Source organism: Narcine bancroftii, chromosome 8 (assembly GCF_036971445.1).
Source record: "Narcine bancroftii isolate sNarBan1 chromosome 8, sNarBan1.hap1, whole genome shotgun sequence".
In the NCBI taxonomy this organism is placed as follows: Eukaryota; Metazoa; Chordata; class Chondrichthyes; order Torpediniformes; family Narcinidae; genus Narcine; species Narcine bancroftii.
The window spans coordinates 72534550-72550866 of record NC_091476.1 but is presented as its reverse complement, the minus strand read 5'-3'; the positions used below and the strand labels follow the sequence as shown (position 1 = coordinate 72550866).

The 16317-nt window shown below is 46.5% G+C and overlaps 1 protein-coding gene across 3 annotated transcripts in view; it reads left to right on the top strand.

The window, feature by feature from the left end:
• Positions 1-16317, top strand: part of LOC138740839 (ADP-ribose glycohydrolase MACROD1-like) — a 1018717-nt gene that overhangs the window by 115881 nt on the left and 886519 nt on the right. The window lies entirely within an intron of this gene.

Sequence of the window (16317 nt, the reverse complement as noted above, 5' to 3'; positions counted from 1 at the left end):
CAACCTGTAAATGGATAGCATTGAAGCTTATAACAACTCTAAAACTTTAGACTGTGGTCCTGCTCCATAACAGGGGCCCAAGTCTTTAGGAAATTGGGGTTTGAATCTTTAATGGCATATCTAATTAAAAAAAAACTTAAACAAGATATAATATAATTTAACCATTGTGTGTGTGTACCTCAGGTGCTACTGGTATCTTGTAACCTGTTACATGGCCGGTTGGTCAGTGTCTATATTGGCTCCCCCACCAGGCTTTCCCGGTGTGGAGGGGCAGGGGGGGGGGCATCCTGCAGGATGAGAAACAAGACCTAGCAAAGGGCGGAAAAACTCTCTAGTAGAGCCAATGGCCACCTAGCAAACACATGCTGTGAAGCATGAAGCATGGCCTGGCCATTCACTGTCACAGGACTTGGACCTCGCCATGCCACTGGATCTGGGAGGGGTTGTTGAGAGGGTGGGTCTGGACCTGGGCAACCCCCCATCTCACCTAAAATCCATTCACGCACATACTGTTCCTTTCTGAGGAGTGGGGTATAAATGCCACAAACTGACTGAAAGGAACCATCATCATCCTATAGAATGGATAGCCATAAGAAGTGTGTAGATGGAGTGTTAGCTTTCCATTTGATCAAAACTGAACATCTGGTTATCAATGCTGCAAAGATAAAAATTGGGTTGAAGTCAGTAAAATGCCATCATCTTGAAATGATCCGAAAAGAGCAATTAAACGGCAAGGTTCCAATTTAACCTTAAGAATCGCTGATAATGTTTGAAAAATATCTTTCCAAAATTTTTCTAAACTCGAGCAAATCAAAGAAGACTCAACACTTCTAAATTTGTCACATTGAGGATTTATGAAGATTTCCATTCTTTTTTCATCTTAACATATTTGCCACCAACACACACACAAAGCATATACAGTGCTTTCAGAAATGTGAAGAATATCTTAATCAGTTGAAGAAGAAGCAGAATATTTGTGTTATTTTTACAAGTGGAGTTATTTTCACTCATTGATGGGGAACCACAGCTGCACTGCCATTAATTTAAAAACAATATTAAAAGCTGGCAGATAAAATGCCAACCAAACAGTAAATGTGTTGACAAAGCAACTTGTCAATAAGCAAGAGAATTTTAAATGTCATTTATTTGTACCTGCTTGACAATATTCTAATGAAGTGATAAAATAGATGTCCAGATTGAAACTTCCAGCAAAAGCTGGTGAGACTGGCTTTGGGGAAAGAGAGAAGGCTGATGGTGACCACGGGTCTTCAAGATTATGAAGAATCCCATTAGGCAGAAATGCTAAAATTGTTTCTTTTTTTTGGAGTAGTATAAGATAGTTATTTATAAATCCTACAAGGAAATCCTGATAAACTTGCCACCACATGGGTAGATTCAGATTTATGGCGAGAGTACACACATAACATCACATGCAAACCTGAGATTCTTTTCCCTGTAGGCAAGGCAGAATTACCACTTATTGGTGGTGCAAAGAAAAGGTCCACAACTACACATATCAACAGATAAAGAAATGTAAACAAACCGACTGTGCAATGGAGGGAAAAATAAGATAATGAAGTCCAAAAGTGCGAGTCGTTAAATGAGTCTCTGATTGAGTTTGTTTGTTGAGGAGTCTGGTGGTGGAGGGGGAGCAGCTGTTTAGTATGAACTTTACGGATAGTTAAAGGATATGTAGACAATGTGAGATAAAGTAGTAATGGAGGAAGCTTGTTGGGTGCATAAACTCTGTCAGCCCATTCACTCCAATTGCTGTGATTTCTGCACAATTCTCTTTTGGAGAGAACAGAACCAAGCAGTTCTCACTGCACATTTCTCAGAACAGCAGGAAAGAGAGTAAAAATGTTGAACTGATGAGACATTTTGGACAGTAAGATTGATTCTGTGATTGTTTCATTATTTATTACAGCAATACAATTTTAGCGTATTATGTCAAAACATTTTTCATCACTTCACCAATATGATACAATCCAGTATAATAACCAAACCTGGATACTGCAGCTTCTCCAAAACTAATGACATTAGATTTTCAAATAATAATCTTCTTGTGAATTCTGATTCCAGGAGTAATGCTCAAACTAAAATCAGCTTTTACAATGACAATCCATTATTAAACTAAGCATTTATTTCTAGCGAGCACATGAATTTCAGGATGTACGCGAATGTCCATTTTAAATGGCACAGAAGCATAACTGCATAATAAATTAGAATTGATGAGCATTAAATTAACTATCTCTGCAGGCAGATATTGAATTAAATTCTGCTTGTTGCACAGCTCGTGCAGTTTATGACCTTGTTATTAAATCTTTGCAAGAAGCAAATATTTTCTTGATGAAATGGACACAAATGAGCAAGTCTCACATAATTAATTATAAATCCTGATTTATTGCATTGATAAAGTTGGAGTCGCAGAGTTTTACTTCACAAACATGTAACCTACTGCAAGTCGCATAAGAGAAGTGACACATCCTTCTCGTGAAAATATATTCTAACGCCCCATCACGGACTGGTATGGAACACCAATGCCCCCCCCCACCCCGAGTGAAAAGCCCTGCCAAGGGTAGTGGACACAGCCCTGGACATCACAGCTAAATCCTTCCCCACCATCGTGAACATCTACAGGGAATGCTGCTGTCGGAGACCAGCAGCAATCATTAAAGATCCACACCACCCAGCACATGCTCTGTTCTTGCTGCTTCCATAAGGAAAGAGGTGCAGGCTCCACAAGACTCATACCACCGCTATCCCTCCACCATCAGACTCCTCAACAACAAACTCAGCCAGAGACTCATTTAAGGACTCTTACTTTTGCACTTTACTGATTTTTTTCTCTCTGAATTGCAATCAGTTTGTTTACATGTGTATATTGAGTTTTTTTTTGCACACTACCAATTCTGCCTCGCCCGCAGGAAAAAGAATCTCAGGGTTGTATCTGATGTCACGTATGCCCTCTGACAGCAATATCCGAATCTAATGATTCACTCACAATTTGAACATTTGTATGAATAATAAAAATAATAATGGAATAAATTTGTTTTGGATTGTGTATCGTTCCTGTGTATGCCCCCTTGTGTTGTCAGAAATTTGAATGGGTCATCTCAACAACCATAATGGAGTCATAGAGATTTTGGCCCAGTTTGTTCTTGTTGGTCTTCCTGAGCGAGTCCATTTGTGTTTGATCCATATTCCTCTAAGGATTTCCCATTCTTATAAATCTTAAATGTTTGGTGGCAGCATTACAGATGCAAAATTGCTATAAAAATGTGTGCAAAAGAAGAGGAAGTGTAGTGTCTGTGGTTCATGGGCGACATGGCTAGTGTAGCGGTTAGCACAATGCTATTAGTGTCAGTAACTGGGGTTCAAATCCCACACTGTCTGTAAAGAGTTTGTATGTTCTCCCCATGTCTGTGTGGGTTTCCTCTGGTGCCCTGTTTTTCTCTCACCCTTCAAAATGTAACAGGGACTGTAGGGCAATTGGGGTATTTGGGAGGCATAAGCTCATGGGCCAGAAGTTACCATGCAGTATGTCTAAATTTTAAAAAAAATTCTCTGTAGTCTGGGGATAGACTCCCCAATCCCTAACTCAGGGGGAAAAAAAAACTGTGACCATTTCCTTTATTTATCACCCCTCATGATTTTATACAGCTTAGCATCCTGCGCTCCAGGTAAAAAAAATATCCCTAGCCAATCCAGTGACTCGTTATAGTTCTTGTAACTTATAACATCCTTGTGAATTTTTTCTGCATCCTTTCTTGCTTAATTACCTCTCTCCTATACCTGGGCAATCAGAACTGCACACAACACTCTGCGTATTATATCACCAACATCTTGAACAACTCTTGCACTCAATCCCTGACCAATGAAGGCAAGGCAGCCAAATGCCTTCTTCATCTCTGTGTCTACTTGTATCACCACTTTCACAGAATTATGTACTTGTACCCCTTAGCTTTCTCTACAGCTTTCTGCAACTACAATCTTAGATCTTTATCCCGGATGAGCACCCATAAAATGTTACAAGCTCAAAGGACCCCAAAACCCAGCAGCAATATTCATCATGACAAATGGTTACTTAAACAAAAGTTGTTTTTTTATTACCTTTAAACATTAAAACAGAATCAAACTTTTAACTTATCACTATTAACTTAACTAACCCAACTTAACCCCCTTCTAATTCTAAGTGCATGTGTATGTAATGTGTGTGTAAATTTAAGAACGTTCTTTGGTTCACAGTTCAATCTCACTTCCAAGTTCACTGGTTGCAGGCAATTCTTATACTGTGCACAGATTGAACATGTATAAAGTTCACCAGGCTTTGGTGCTCGAAAGGTTAATGTTTACCGCTCAGGAAGGTTCTTGTAGGGTTTGCAGAGAGAGATTTGTTGTTCCAGGATTTCCACAACTGAGGTACCACCATTAGTCACCTCAATATCTTGCTGATGAAACTTGCCCTCTCAGGGTTCTCCAGATGACAATCTCTTTCTTTCAGGCTATCACAGAGTTCCTTTCTGTTCCCCTTAATCCAAGAGAAACATTAGACAGATAGCACTTCTAGCCATCCGTCACTCTGGATCTTCTGTTTCAGTTCCAACAAACTTCTCCTGGTTTGTTACAGCTTTCTATGTCACATCCAGTCCCTTCTGTCTCTCTATCTGAGATTCAAACTGCCAGCAGCATGTCCTTCTCTCTTTTACTTGCAAAACCCCTGACCTTTTCCAGCAAAAAATAGGAGTTAGTCTCATGATTCATCTGTTGCTTTAGGTAAACAATAACCTCTCAATGACCTCTGAGTGAGCACTTTGCAGAGAGGTCAAAAATGTCCAAAACAGACAACCTGGCTCTGCCTTTTCTTCCAAGACAATAGTCCATTCATTTCATGACATCATTTCAATTGGCACCTATTTGTGAAATGTGCATGGCGACTCTAATTTTTACCAATTTATCTCCCAAAAACATTACCAAATATTCCATCACAACCCGATCTCTGTTCTGCCCTATTCCACACACAAAACATATTTCAATGGAATCGTCAGCAGTATTCAGAACTACAAAGTAACTTGTCTCCTCACTGAACATTGAGATTAATTATGCTTTCTCCTATTGCAAAAAAAAGAGCAGCACAGGTAGGACAATACTATTACAGTACCAGTGACTGGGATTCGAATCCAGTGCTGACTGTAAGGAGTTTGGAGGTTCTTCCCATTTCTGCGTATGTTTCCTCTGGGTGCTCCAGTTTGCTCCCACCCTCCATAACATGCAGGAGGTCGTAGGTCAATTGGGTGGCATGGGCTCGTGGGCTGTAAGGGCCTGATACCATGATGTATGTCTCAATTAAATTATGAGTCCTTAAAAAAAGCCTGAGCATAAATATAAAAGATTGAAGCGACTCACCACTAGGCAGGCAAACCGGCCCCACTTGTAAGCCACACGGCGGGGGAAGACGGCCAAAATGGCGCCGTTGGGGGTTTTCCCTTCCTCCCTGCATGGGACTCACGTGCTGCCCGGGTGACGTCAGCACCCTCCAGCATGGTTCTCAGCCAGGTCCAGGCTGGGATTATAAGTACAGCCCAGGAGTCTGTAATGAACTAGTCTGCTCACTGAGCTCAACCCGTCTGGTTGTGTGTGTTCTCTCAGGAGCAGTGGAGCTACCGCTACAATGGGTGACCCTGACTGGTTCAAACATCTTTGAACCCATCATGAGCGAGCCTGGGATCAGCGCTATAGCTGTGAAACTGCCTGAATTCTGGGTTTAGGAGCCGGACACCTGGTTCGGCCACGCGGAGGCTCAGTTTCACCTCTGCCAGATTTTGTCCGACATGACCAAATTCTACAATGTGGTCGCCGCCCTGGACCAGGCCACCGTCAGACGCGTGCTGCACCTCGTTCAGTACCCACCTGCCAAAGACAAGTACGAGAGCATCAAGCGAGTGCTTACTGGATCCATTGGACTATCCAGACACAAGCGTGCCATTTGGATGCTGCACCTCGACGCCCTGGGAGACAGGTTCCCGATGAATGAGATGCTCGCGCTCATGGCTGAGGACACCAACTGGCCACTCTTCGAGTGCATTTTCCTCGATCATATGCCCGGGCACATTCGGCTGGTGCTGGTTCAGGAAAGCTTCACCGACCCGAGGAAGGTCGCCCAGAAGGCCCAAGAGCTATGACTCGCACAATTCCCTGAGGGCTCAGTGGTCAAGCAGGTCATGAGGCACGGGCACGACCTCGCCAAGCCTGCCCCTAGCGCTGCGGTAGAGCATCCAACCCCTGCAGGGGCCCCAAGAGCATAACCAAGGCCACATTCAGCGGTCCGACAGCCTGTGGGTCTCGCCGCTCCCAAAAGCCTCCGGTGGCTGGTGTCCCTGCAGAGTATATCGACGGCTCAACGAGGCAACAGTTCCTGAACATTACCCCATCCCTCACATCCAAGACTTTACGGCCAACCTGCATGGTGCAAGGGTTTTCTCCAAGGTTGACCTGGTGCGTGGATATCACCAGATCCCAGTGCACCCTGAGGACATACCCAAGACGGCCATCATCACTCCCTTTGACTTGTTTGAATTCCTGCGAATGCCATTCAGGCTCAAGAATGCTGCTCAGACCTTCCAGCACCTCATGGACTCTGTGGGCAGGGACTTGGATTTTGTCTTTATTTATCTGGACAACATCCTAGTCGCCAGCAAGGACTGGACACAACACAAGGCCCACCTAAGCGCCCTTTTCTCCCGGCTGGCCGATTTCGGCCTTACCATCTACCCGGCCAAGTGCCAGTTTGGGAAAGAGTCCATGCAGTTCCTGAGCCATACCATCATGGCCGGAGGAGCCATGCCCGCTGCTGCGAAGGTCGCCGCTATCAGGGGGTTCCCTTGTACGGAGAGCCTTAAGGGGTTGCATCATGCAGCCGCTATTCGCCCTCATCGCAGCCATGCACAAAATGCTCACTTGGAACCCAGAAGCCTGCACCGCATTCGAGGCCACCAAAGATGCCCTCACGAAGGCTCCCATGCTCGCCCACACGCACACTGACCTAGATATGGCGATCTCTGTCGATGCCTCTGCCACAGCCGTCGGTGCCGTCCTGGAGCAGCAGGTGAATGGATATTGGAAGCCGTTGGCATTCTTCAGCTTCCTGCTCCGCCTGCCGGAACGCTAGTGCCTTAGACCACGAGAAACTGGGCATGTACCTGGCGGTGCGTCATTTCCGCTATTTTTTGGTGGGGAGGACTTTTACCATCTTCACCGACCACAAACCCCTCACCCAGGCGCTCGCGATGGCAAAGGATCCCTGGTCGGCTCATCAGCAGTGTCACCTCTCCTTCATGTTGGAGTTTACCACCGACATTTGGCACAAGGCGGGGAAGGACAATGTGGTTGCCAATGTACTCTTGCGACTGGCCATCTGCACGCTGATGCCCAGCTTCGACTTCGACCAGTTCGCCCAGGACCAGAAGTCCGATGAGGAGATGAGGTCCTTCGAGACTGCCATCGTGGACCTGTGGTTCCGAGACCTCCCGACTCCGAGCGGCAAAGGGACCAAGGGCACTCCGCGACCAGTGGTTCCCCAGCAGTGGTGCATGTAGGTCTTCCATCACATCCACGACCTTTCACATCCGTCCATCAGTCCGGATTGTGGCAGAACGGTTCGCATGGCGTGGGCTGTGGAAGCAGATCACGGGCTGGGCTAAACATGCACCCATTGCCAGATGTCCAAGGTGCACAAGCACACCAGGGCGCCCGTTCAGGAGTTTGAGCATGTCCGGGAATGGTTCAGCCACATTCACGTGGACATCGTCAGGCCCATGCCCATTTCCCGGGGCAACCGTTACCTGTTTACGAGGGTGAACTGCACCACTCGCTAGCCCGAGGCGATCCCAATGCCAGACGCTTCCACTGACTCCTGCTCCCGAGCACTGTTGCATGTTTGGGTCGCCTGGTTCGGCGTTCCGGGTCACCTCACCAGTGATTGGGGTGCCCAGTTCACATCTGTGCTCTGGGCACAGCTCACCAACAGGTTGGGGATCCAGTGACACCGCACCACGGCCTACCACCTGCAGGCCAATGGACTGGTCGAACGTCTGCACCGGCACCTTAAGTCGGCACTCATGGCCCACCTCACTGGTCCCGAGTGGGCGGACAAACCGCCTTGGGTGCTCCTGGGCATCCGCTCCACTCCCAAGGAAGATCTGCAGGCATCATCTGCTGAGCTAGTCTACGGTGTGCCGCTGGCACTACCTGGTTGGTTCATCAACGCACCTCACAATCCCCAGCGGTCGTCTCATGAACTACTTCCTCACCTCAAGGCACGCTTGGACTTGTTCGAACCCCCACCGCTGCCCAGGCATGGTACCCGCCCGTCTCACATTTCCGGTGAACTGCTTTCCGTGGAATACATTTTTGTTCGGCGGGGCCCGACTGCGGCTCCTCTGCAGTGACCGTACGAGGGGCTGTACAGGGTTGTACAGCGTTCCGGTTCTACGTTCACGCTGGACAGTGGCGGCAGGCGGGAACAGTTTACCTTGGACAGGCTGAAGCCAGCGCACCTCGATCCCACTGACCTGTGGTCGTAGCCCAGCCCAGGAAGCGAACCCGCCTGGCGAAAAAGGACATTGGTGCCGGTTCTGGGGGGGGGGGGGGGGGTGGTGGTGGTGTGGCGACTCACCTCTAGGCAGGCGAACCGGCCCCGCTTGTAAGCCACGCGAAGGGGCAGCCGGCCAAAATGGCACCGTATGGGGTTTTCCCTTCTTCCCAGCACGGGGCTCAGAAGCCTGTGCTGGGGGACCACGTGGTGCCTGGGTGACGACATTGCCCTCCAGTGCCGTTCTCAGCCAGGTCTGGGCTGGGAGTATAAGTGCAGCCCAGCAGCCTGCAATAAACTAGTCTGCTGACTGAGCTCAACCCGTCTGGTTGTGTGTGTAATTGCAGGAGCAGAGGAGCTGCTGCTACAAGAAACATTTTTTAAAAATTGAAGAATACCCCCTTTTTGGTTAGTTTTGTTTCATTGCAATCTATGAGTGTTTGAGTACGTGGAACAGTGGTTGAATCATTGCATTTAGTTTTCCTCTATAACAAATTGCATAAGGAAGTAAAATAAGCTACGATTTGGCAGGGCGAGGAGGCATTCCTTGCCCACCTCAAGAGCATACATGATCCCACTTTCTTTCTTCGCATCAGGTTTCTTCTAGTTGAATTATTGGGAAGCGCAAATTACTCCAGATCAGAAATGTTGATACATATATTACAGCAGAGAAACAGACCCTTTGGCCCTTTTTAGTCCACTGACCTGCACCCAGTCTATAGGCCACCATACCCCTCCCATCCATACATCTATCCAAATTCTAATGAAGTGTTAAAATTGAGCCTGGATTCACCACTTCAGCTGCCATCTCGTTCCACACTGCCCCCACTTACTGTGTGAAGAAGTTCCCCCTCATTTTCCTCTTAAACCTTTCACTCTTAATCCATGTCCTCTGGTTTGTATCTCATCTACCTTGAAAAAAACCTATCTACATTTACTCTGTCTATCCACCTCATAATTTTAAATAAAGATATCCCTTGACTTACGCCTGATTGAGAAATGTCCCATCGCAGATACGACCGAGGTCACCAAAAGGACTTAATTCAAATTAAAAAATTTATGTTAGAGTGGACTAGGAGAGAGTCTGTGGATGGGTTGTTGGGAACTCTGGCATTCGGATGACCAAGGCGAGCATCCACAGTTGTGCAGTTGGGGCATTGGGACCGCCAGTAGGTGGGTGGCCAGGGAGAGGATCCATGGTTGGGGCATCCAGGGATGAGCAGGCGGCATGGAGCTAGGAGAGGGTACGTTGGGATATTGAGGATCCATAGTTGGAGCGCCATGATCTCGGATGGTTGGGCAGATGGGGTGAGTGGGCAGCCGGGGTGAGGATCTGTGGTCGGGTGTCGGGAGTATATTTCACTCAAAATAATTGACTTATGCCCAAATCAATTTGTGCTCCAGAACATAACCCGGACGCAAGTCAAGGTATGGCTATACTTATATCAAAACTCCCCTCATTCTTCTACACTCTAGGTTTAACCTTTCCCTGTAAATCAATTCCTGAAGTCCGGGCAACATCCTAGTAAATTTTCTCTGCACTCTTTCTATCTTATTGATATCTTTCCTGTAGTTTGGTGACTGCAGCAAGTCAAACAGTGTACTTTATATAGCAAAGATAAAGATAAATAACTAATGTTTCGGGTATCAAGGTATGAGCATAATGTAGGCAGTCGCATGAACATTGTCAAATATTCACTTTAAATATAAGAGGTCACCCAATTTAAAACACATATGAGGGCTGTGAGTCTTTGGCACTCTCAATCTCAAAGAGCTATTGAAGAAGGTTTTGTATATTTGTAAAGCAGAGGTAGGTAGATTCTTAATTTTAATAAAAGAGGTTGAAAGATAACAGAAATTGGTGGGAATGCAATGTTGAATTACATGATCTTATTGAATGGTGGAACAGGCATGAGGGGCTGAATCCTGCTGCTATTTCATATGTTCGTATTAAATCTAATGCAGACAAGTGTGAAGCATTGTACGTCGGAAAGAAAATGAAAAGTACACACACTCTGTGACTATGATGTGGGCTTGTTTATCCGCTTGAACCAGTTACATATTGTGTAGTTGAGGATGTTAAATTGGAATTTTGTGATTCTTCTGCAATCCCTATCAATCCAGTCAGTATCTGGTAAAGTCAGTCAGATAATAAACCAAAAGCAAAAACACTTGAATGCTTCAAGATGTTATTGCAATTATAAGTATAAATTACAGTGTGGCAACAGACCATTTGACCCAATGAGACCATGTCACTGTTTATCCAACACATGAGCAGTTGTCCAGTTGTAGTAAAACATCCAGTATCCAGCACCTATGGGGATTGGTAGATGCCGGATAAGTGAATTCATCAGTTGCTTCAGAATGCATATTGCATGATTGGTGAACTGACTACTTGGGGATGTCAATTTTAAACGTTCGTATTTTTTACCTATTTATTTTCCACAATTTATTTTTGCTGGAGGCTTGAGGCTCCCAGTTACTTGAATTTTACTGTGCATGCTTTTGTTCTGTTTCGATTCTTCTGAATAAACTATTCTTAAAAGCAATTAGTTCCCAGATGATGTAAGGGTTCTATTCCTGGGAACTGTCCTTAAGGTGATTTTCTGTAAGTCAGCAATATCCATTTTCTGTGGTAACTGATCTTACGTCCATGTGTTTTAAGAGCCTTTTAAATCAGTTTCCATTGTATCAGTTTCTACCACCACCCTCGGCAATGCACTCCAGGACCCACTTCTCTCTTGGTAAAAATAAAACTACCACTGACATCTTCCCTAAGCTTTACTCCACTCACCTTAAACAGATGTCCTCTGGCATTTGCTATTGCTGCCATGGGTAAAAAAGGTACTGGCTCTCCAAATTTTGTATCTTTCAATCATTTGAAATAAAAACACAGAAAACATAAAAACACACAGAGATGCTGGAGGAACTCAGACAGTCTCACAGCGTCCACAGGAGGTAAAGATACAACCTGATGAAACATTTCAGCGTTCTCACTGCCCATGGGACGAAACTGTTCCTCAGCCTGGTGGTGCTGGCTCTGATCCTCCTGGATCTCTTCCCCCGACGGGAGCAGCTGAAAGGTGCTGTGTGTAGGATGGTAGGGTGCCTCATTTAGTTTGTGAGCTCACTTCCAAAAATGATCCCGGTAGATCATGTTGATGAGCCCTTCTTCAAGAAGGTGGAGACTTTCAAGAAGGGTTCAGGCCCACCAAAACGTCGATAATATATCTTTACCTCCTGCACGATCGGCTGAGTTCCTCCAGCACTTCTGTATGTTTTTACTCTTCTTTCTTTGGCTTGGCTTCGCAGACGAAGATTTATGGAGGGAGTAAAAGTCCACGTCAGCTGCAGGCTCGTTTGTGGCTGACAAGTCCGATGCGGGACAGGCAGACACGGTTGCAGCGGCTGCAGGGGAAAATTGGTTGGTTGGGGTTGGGTGTTGGGTTTTTCCTCCTTTGCCTTTTGTCAGTGAGGTGGGCTCTGCGGTCTTCTTCAAAGGAGGTTGCTGCCCGCCGAACTGTGAGGCGCCAAGATGCACGGTTTGAGGCAATATCAGCCCACTGGCGATGGTCAATGTGGCAGGCACCAAGAGATTTCTTTAGGCAGTCCTTGTACCTTTTCTTTGGTGCACCTCTGTCACAGTGGCCAGTGGAGAGCTCGCCATATAACACGATCTTGGGAAGGCGATGGTCCTCCATTCTGGAGACGTGACCCACCCAGCGCAGCTGGATCTTCAGCAGCGTGGACTCGATGCTGTCGACCTCTGCCATCTCGAGTACTTCGACGTTAGGGATGAAAGCACTCCAATGGATGTTGAGGATGGAGCGGAGACAACGCTGGTGGAAGCGTTCTAGGAGCCGTAGGTGATGCCGGTAGAGGACCCATGATTCGGAGCCGAACAGGAGTGTGGGTATGACAACGGCTCTGTATACGCTTATCTTTGTGAGGTTTTTCAGTTGGTTGTTTTTCCAGACTCTTTTGTGTAGTCTTCCAAAGGCGCTATTTGCCTTGGCGAGTCTGTTGTCTATCTCATTGTCGATCCTTGCATCTGATGAAATGGTGCAGCCGAGTTAGGTAAACTGGTTGACCGTTTTGAGTTTTGTGTGCCCGATGGAGATGTGGGGGGGCTGGTAGTCATGGTGGGGAGCTGGCTGATGGAGGACCTCAGTTTTCTTCAGGCTGACTTCCAGGCCAAACATTTTGGCAGTTTCCGCAAAGCAGGACGTCAAGTGCTGAAGAGCTGGCTCTGAATGGGGAACTAAAGCGGCATCATCTGCAAAGAGTAGTTCACGGACAAGTTTCTCTTGTGTCTTGGTGTGAGCTTGCAGGCGCCTCAGATTGAAGAGACAGCCATCCGTGCGGTACCGGATGTAAACAGCGTCTTCATTGTTGAGGTCTTTCGTGGCTTGGTTCAGCATCATGCTGAAGAAGATTGAAAAGAGGGTTGGTGCGAGAACACAGCCTTGCTTCACGCCATTGTTAATGGAGAAGGGTTCAGAGAGCTCATTGCTGTATCTGACCCGACCTTGTTGGTTTTCGTGCAGTTGGATAATCATGTTGAGGAACTTTGGGGGACATCCGATGCGCTCTAGTATTTGCCAAAGCCCTTTCCTGCTCACGGTGTCGAAGGCTTTGGTGAGGTCAACAAAGGTGATGTAGAGTCCTTTGTTTTGTTCTCTGCACTTTTCTTGGAGCTGTCTGAGGGCAAAGACCATGTCAGTAGTTCCTCTGTTTGCGCGAAAGCCGCACTGTGATTCTGGGAGAATATTCTCGGCGACACTAGGTATTATTCTATTTAGTAGAATCCTAGCGAAGATTTTGCCTGCAATGGAGAGCAGCGTGATTCCCCTGTAGTTTGAGCAGTCTGATTTCTCGCCTTTGTTTTTGTACAGGGTGATGATGGTGGCATCACAAAGGTCCTGAGGCAGTTTTCCTTGGTCCCAACAAAGCTTGAAAAACTCATGCAGTTTGGCATGCAGAGTTTTGCCGCCAGCCTTCCAGACCTCTGGGGGGGATTCCATTCATACCTGCTGCTTTGCCACTTTTCAGTTGTTCGATTGCCTTATATGTCTCATCCTGGGTGAGGACCTCATCCAGCTCTAGTCTTAGGGGCTGTTGAGGGAGCTGGAGCAGGGCGGAATCTTGGACTGAGCGGTTGGCACTGAAAAGAGATTGGAAGTGTTCTGACCATCGGTTGAGGATGGAGATCTTGTCGCTGAGGAGGACTTTGCCGTCTGAGCTGCGCAGCGGGCTTTGGACTTGAGGTGAGGGGCCGTACACAGCCTTTAGAGCCTCGTAGAAACCCCTGAAGTCGCCAATGTCCGCGCTGAGCTGGGTTCGTTTGGCGAGGCTAGCCCACCACTCATTTTGGATCTCCTGGAGTTTGCGCTGAAGATGGCTGCATGCACGACGGAAGACTTGTTTCTTCTCTGGACAGGACGGCTTTGTAAGGTGAGCCTGGTGGGCAGTTCGCTTCTTTGCCAGCAGCTCCTGGATTTCCTGGCTGTTTTCGTCAAACCAGTCCTTGTTTTTCCTGGAGGAGAAGCCCAGTACCTCTTCAGTGGATTGCAGTATGGTAGTCTTCAACTGATCCCAGAGGGTTTCAGGGGACGGGTCCGTGAGGCGGGTTGCATCGTCGAGCTTTGCTTTGAGGTTTGCCTGGAAGTTTCCTCTCGCTTCGTCTGACTGCAGGTTTCCAACATTGAACCTCTTTCTGGGGGCTTTACTGTTCCTGGGCTTTGGCTTGAAGTGAAGGTTGAGCTTGCAGCGAACCAGCCGGTGGTCAGTGTGGCATTCCGTGGTGGGCATGACCCTGGTGTGGAGCACATCTTGTTTGTCACTTTCTCGCACCAGGATGTAGTCCAGGAGGTGCCAGTGTTTGGATCGGGGATGCATCCAGGTAGTCTTAAGGCTGTCCCTCTGCTGAAAAAGGGTGTTTGTAATGACAAGCCGCTGTTCTGCGCAGAGCTCCAACAGGAGGCGCCCATTGTCGTTGCACTTGCCGACACCATGCTTGCCCAGGATTCCTGGCCAGGTTTCTGAGTCTTTGCCGACGCGAGCGTTGAAGTCGCCAAGGATGACAACCTTGTCGGCTGTAGGGGTGCGTTGGATGAGGTTGCGCAGGTCAGTGTAGAACTTGTCCTTTTCTGCTGGTTCCGCCTGGAGGGTTGTAGCATAGACACTGATGAGGGTGATGTAACGGTTGTTTTGAAAGGGGAGTCGCATGGACATGATTCGGTCCGAGTGGCCTGTCGGAAGGTTTTCGAGTTTGGAGGCAATGAAGTTCTTGACCATGAAGCCTACACTAGATAGGCGTCATTCATCCGAAGGCTTGCCAGACCAGTAGAGTGTGTAGCCCGCGCCGCGTTCTTGGAGGCTGCCTACATCTGGCAGGCGGACTTCACTGAGAGCGGCTATGTCGATGTCAAGTCTGAGGAGTTCATGTGCAATGAGGGCAGACCGATGTTCAGGTCGGTGGCTGTCAGCCTTGTCTAGCATGGTTCACAGCATCTGCAAGACTTTCGTGTTTCACTCTTTCAGTCAAGTGACTTCTCAACACTCTAACCGGTAACTGAGACAAACTCAATCTATCCAACCTTTCCTTATATATGACAACCTGCCCATTTTAGGTCTGCTTAGCAATCCTGATTTGAACTGCTTCCAACAGATTTACATCCTTAATTAAGAAGACAAATGCTGCACATAGTACTCATCAATGCCCTATAATAACTGAAGCATGACCTCCCCCATTTGTATTCCATACTCTGCAATAGGCAATAATATTCTGCCAGTTTTCTCAATTATTTGCAAATTACTTGCCTTTAGCAAATGTGTACATGGTCACTCAGATTCCCCTGCACCTCAAAGCTCTGGAATCTCTCATCATTTAGATTATGTTTTGTCTTATTTCCTTAATCTCATTCAATACTCACCAAAAAATTTCTCGTAATTAACTGGAACATTTTCTGTATCGCGTCATTAACGAATACCATGAAACATTTTATTATTATTACGAGCTTGAAAATGCCTTGTAATGTATGGAGAGATTTATAGAAAGTAATATTTCTGTAACCTAATGTTTGAATTGCGAACTTCAATTGCGTCTAAGTGTGGCAAAGTTAGAAAGGATTCCTTGATGAAGTGCTTATCCCCGAAACGTTGGCTATGTATCTTTACGTTTGGTATATAAAGAGCTTGAGTTGCCAGTAGTTTGGACTGGACTCTGTGTGGCTGCGGGGGCTGCGGAAGTTCTGGAGGCGAATCTGCGCACACTCGGTGACTCTGGGGGGGGGGGTGGCTCTCTTTTGCTTCCCTCTCACTGACTGTAAGAGTCACTTAGGTAATTCCTGCCTGTGGAGAATCTGCCCGGCTTGCAGCAGGCAAGAAGAAATTTTGTGTGATATGACTCTCTGTTATTACTATGGTAATAAATTGTATCATGAATCTTGAATAAAGGACACTTTTGACCAGTTGAGTTTCTCCAGCATTGTGTTTTGACTTCAACCATGGGTGTCTGCAAAATTTCCTGTTTCACTTTTAAGTTAGAAAGGATGATATTATTAAAATTATTATTTTATTCAGTTTTTTTCTAATAAGAATTGAAATAAATTGGGGTGTCATCCAGTAAAAAAAAACAGAAGTCCTTCAGAGGTGGAATATTTCAAGTATGTTTCAGGGAACCTTTGTGGTAGTTCATTCATTCTGTCAACTGAGAAATATGTTTT